Genomic DNA, 5,700 nt, shown 5'->3' on the forward strand with positions numbered 1-5,700 from the left:
AAGATCATTTATAAGTGAGTCACCTCCAACGATCCTATATTTATAAATGATTTGTAAATTTGTTTTTCTTCTATTAAACATGATTATATATACGGTGGAGGTTGCAGTCAAGGTTAATTTAATATATAAATAAATATATATATATTTAGATGTGTTCTATGTATATATATATATATATATATATATATATTCTTTACTAATATCTTGAAATAAATCATAAAAATCATTTATATTTAATTTAAGGACGCTTTGCAGAAGCTCGTTATATCACTTTACTTTGAGATACAAATATTTGGTTTTCGCTTGTTAAGTTCAAAATAATCTGCAATAGTTTCTAGAATTATAAGAAGCCTTATAGCAATTTGCTGTACTTATAAATCTCTCACAAATTAATATATTGGTAGAATAAAATTTTTAAAAATGTCGAGAAGTTCACACAATTTGCCTTAGGTATAGACAGTTATTCAATTACACGTTTTGACATACATATGTGTCATCATGCAACCCAAATAAAATAATAAGAAAATTTAATTAAAATAACAATGAATATTAGTTTATAATTTAAACTGCTGTAACTATATTTATTTATCATAATTATTTAATCTAGTCATTGCATTTGTCGTGTGTCAAATAAATTAACACGAAATATTTTTCTGCGATTTAATTAACGTGAAATAAATGAACTTCATTAACTTGTCAAGTACAAAAGTTTGTCTCACTAATTAAATAAGTGAAAAGTTATAAATATTATTAACGCTTCAACTTTATTGAAAATTTTCTAGAAATAATCCTTATAACTTGTCAATAAAGTTAACTTATAATTAGAACTGTAAATAACTAATAAATTTATATGCGTTTTAAAAATATTTTAAATTTATATTTGTTTAAATATAAACAAATTATTTTATTACATATTTTAATTACAAAACAGTTTCGATATTCATACCATAATATTTGGAAATTTAATTAACCATGTTTAATTAAAATTAATTCATGTATTTTGATAGTGTTGATGGAACAAACCATAGTCTCGAAACGTCTTTAACACTGTAATTTATTAAAATAATCCTAAACGATTATTCGGATTTTGATAAATCCTTCTGAAGTTTGTTAAGGGAATTTTCTAGGATTTTTAGATTCATAGAAATACAGTTAGATCGTAGAAATAAATGGACAAAATTACAAAAAAAACGCTTATCATTGATTGACATTGAAAATATTTGGGCATTGTTTGACATTAAAACAAATGAAGACTGTCATTTGCCTAACATTTCAATTCACTTATAGACTAAGACAATATTAAAATATAATAGGCTAAGACATGGGTACAGGACAACGTCTGTCGGGCCATCTAGTATATATATATATATATATATTTTTCTATTATATTTCAATTATATATATATATATATATATATATATATATTTCTAAGAATTTAGATAAGATATATGACGAGAGATGAAATAAATAAAAGTCGTATTTGTTTTTCTTATGTAAATTTGATAAAATATTTTATTTACAAAGCACGGATCGCGGAACTAACAAAAAAGATGAGTTTATTGTCCAAAGAAATATATATAACACACCACACACATATATATATATATATATATATACATATTCAAAAACCTTAAGCTTGTTAACATGGGCTGTTAAATAATAAATTGTTTGAAAAAAATATTATTTTCCAGGCATTGCCTAAATTGTTTCAACGATTAAAAATTAACACTTTGTTATATTTAAAACTAAATTTTTAGGTCAGATTTTTTCAAACTGTATTACACACATTACATAAAACAAATAGTAGAAAAAATAATAAAATTTTAGTATCATATTATTAAATAATTTATTATAAAATGAAATTAAATTAGAGTAACATTTCACATAGTATAAACGTACACTTTTTTATTGGGTCTTTCAGATTTTTTCACACTATTCAATTTATATAAGTTGTCAATAATTAAGGCAAAAAATTAGTTATACTTAATTACGACAAAGTATATTAAATTTATATTTATATATTAAATATATTTGTATACTTTGTAACTTCCCGTAGTAAGTTATTATAATCGTCCAAAAATCGAAATAATGAAAATTATTTGCATTTCTTCACGTTTTGAAGGTTTCTGAACATTTTGGCATACCTCAGAAAAAATTCATGTGTGTGTGTGTATGTATGTATGGATAAATTTTTCGTCCACGTTTTCGGGCGCACGGATCAGCCGATTTGAATGGTTTAAAAAACATTCGATCCCTATTGATAGGGAGATGGGCTGACTAGTTTTTGGCAAAGGCAGGTCCAGCGGTTCAGCAATAATTTCAACTTTGCAATTCAGTTTATATAATTCCTATAATATTAGACAATGTTACAATATTTTATAATAATCTATTTGAAAACATTTAATATTCCTCGAACATTTTTCGTTACGGGTACGGGAAGTTCCAGCAATTTGCCTTAAGCACGATGCCGTACACCACTAGTTTCCATGTGGTCCCCTTTAACTAGTAATTTAATATTTTGGCATAGGACTCAAACAAATTGATATTCGTGATGCGTTTTCGAATAATCGACCATGACCATTCGATTAGACTTCCTATTCGATTCGACATTGAGACTACGACGACACGATTGATGAATTTTTTTCTTTTTAAATTATTTTGTGAAAAAAAATACCGAAAATGATACATGGGATGAATAATAAATTATATATATATATATATATATATATATATGCGATTCTATATAGATCAGAAACATGGATATCGACTAAATAATAATAGTAATATGGTATAGGAAAATAGTTTAATATATAAAGTTTATTTATAAAAAGTTAATACAATTGCTCAGATATATATATATATATATATATATATATCCTCCTATATAAATTCTTGATAATCGTGTTATACATTACGCAATTTATCGGTTATAACGCGGTCGACCTTGCATATGAAACAAGAAGTGACTTTCATCTTCATATAATATTTTCGTTTTTTGCTCCGACGGAGATCTGGGTCAGGTGCAAAATATATAAATACCTTTATATATATATATATATATATATATATATATATATATATATTTACTATCTATTAACTCATTTTTAGCGTTTTTTGACCGTGATTTCTAAGACGTTATATAATTTTCCAGAGGTAATTATCGAGGTGAAAGAATTATCGTATATTGTTGTTATTGATTCAAATAATTTGCTGACTTGTTGTAAGTGGCATTTTGCCTTGAAGTTACATGAACTTCCCGATATGTGTAAATAATCGACTTAATCAATAACAAATAAATTAATTTATGATTTGTTGTTTTAACTCTTTCACTGAGAATGCAACTTAAATTTGCATACTCATATAGAAAGCATCAAATAACACAATCGGTAATAATAAATTAATTTTAAAAATATTTAACTGACTATTATATAGTATCTGCTTGCATTGTTAACTATTTCTCCAAATCCTGATTTTATTTATCTGTGTATAATGTATATTCTTGATGAATTAGTGAAAATTGGGAATCGAGGTTATTACTATTCGATGGCAAATTAAAAATGCTTCTAGAACAACTTTTTGAATCACCAAAATATCTGCAATAGTTTTTACAAAATTGCATTTTTACACTTTGCAAATTTTATAAGTTGTAAAAAATCAATATGGATCCTGCGAAATCAAAATGTTTAAAAATGCAATATCTCGAGAACGCTTTGAGATATTTTAGAAATTCAAAAAGTCCTTTATATAATACTTTCAATTTGCCATCGAACTGTATTAATCACGACTTGCTGTTTTAACTCTTTCACTAAGAATGCAACATTAATTGCATTGCAATACATTGTATTAATTTGACAATTTCAACATTGCAGTCGTTTTATAAAATAATATCGGTTTCAGTTTTATAAGTATTGCAGTCGTCTTATTAAGAGTTATTTTAATAACAGAATGTGGAGGTTTAGAATTTAAAAATATAATAGCTACGTTGCTTCATATTTTTTTTAATACTTAGTATATAATATTTAAAAATGTCACTTGTCATCTACTACTTGAAGTGTTTGTCCATCGTCTTAAAAGTGAATTTTCTTTGCCAATCGTCTTGTATTGCACCAGACACATTTACAGACACACAGATCGATAATATATATAGATATAAATATTATTATTAGTAGTATTGGTATTGAGTAATTAGCGGAAACTCTTCCAAGACCAGAAACGGTTTCTTTGGATTTCAACAGACATAAATGATATGAAATGTTGAAATTGACATTTTTAAACACAACAACAAAATAGTTATTAAATAAAGTGGCATAGTTTGCATATTTTTATATTTCAAATCTCAATTTTCTGTTATTAAAATAATATTTAATAAGACGACTGCAATGTTGAAATTGACAATTTATTACGATGCATTGCAATGCAATTAATATTGCATTTTTAGTGAAAGAGTTAAACCAGCAAATCGTGATTAACACAGTTCGATGGCAAATTGAAAGTGTTATATAAGCGACTTTTTGAATTTCTAAAATATATCAAAGCGTTCTCGAGATATTGCATTTTAAACATTTCGATTTCGCAGGATCCATATTGATTTTTCACAACTTACAAAATTTGCAAAGTGTAAAAATGCAATTTTTCAAAAACTATTGCAGATATTTTGGTGATTCAAAAAGTTGTTCTAGAAACATTTTTATTTGCCATCGAATAGTAATACTCTTGATTTAAAATTGTTACTAGTTCCTCAAGAATATACACTATGCATAAATAATATTTAGGATTTGAAGAAATAGTTAACAATGCAAGTCGAGAGTATGCATCTTTATAGACAATTAATATATAGTTAAGTTTTTTCCATTACCGATTGTACTATTTAATCTTTCTATATGGGTGTGCATATTATTGTTGCATTCTTAGTGAACGAGTTAAAACAACATATAGTAAGTACCACAGTTCGATGGCAAATTAAAAATGTTATATAAGCGGCTTTTTGAATTTCTAAAATATCTCAAAGCGTTCTCGAGATATTGCATTTTTAAATATTTCGATTTCGTAGGATCCATATTGATTTTTTGCGACTTATAAAATTTTGCAAAGTGTAAAAATGCAATTTTATAAAAACTATTGCAGATATTTTGGTGATTCAAAAAGCTGTTCTAATAACATTTTTAATTTGCCATCGAGTAGTAATACCCTTGATTTCCAATTTTCACTAGTTTATCAATAATATATTTTCTACATATATAAATCTTCAGGATTTAAAGATAAAAATACATTTATACAAATGAAATTCGAAAGGTTGTAAATATTATCAAAAATATTACAAAATGTCTATTTTTTTAATTAAATTAATATATATATATATATATATATATATATATATATAATGTATTTATCTATAATGACTCTTTGTTATTTTGCATCAGATGCAATCCAAGGTAATATCATTTGATGAAAACATTGATTTCTGATAAGTTAATCATTATAATAACATAATAGAAAATTAAATCATTGATCAGATTTTTAATTAAACAAATCTGATAAATATATGCACGTAAATGCTGAAGGTTGAAAACTCATTATTATTGATGATTTTTTGTTAATGATTAATAAATTTATTCTTATGGTAATAGACAATTTAATTTTGAACAAATTTGCTAAATATTTAATTATATCAAAAAAACAGTTCAGAAGTTATACCATAT

Source organism: Ctenocephalides felis, unplaced genomic scaffold, assembly GCF_003426905.1.
Source record: "Ctenocephalides felis isolate EL2017-DRISC unplaced genomic scaffold, ASM342690v1 CF-g0.4_SCAFFOLD_03573, whole genome shotgun sequence".
NCBI classification, from domain to species: domain Eukaryota; kingdom Metazoa; phylum Arthropoda; class Insecta; order Siphonaptera; family Pulicidae; genus Ctenocephalides; species Ctenocephalides felis.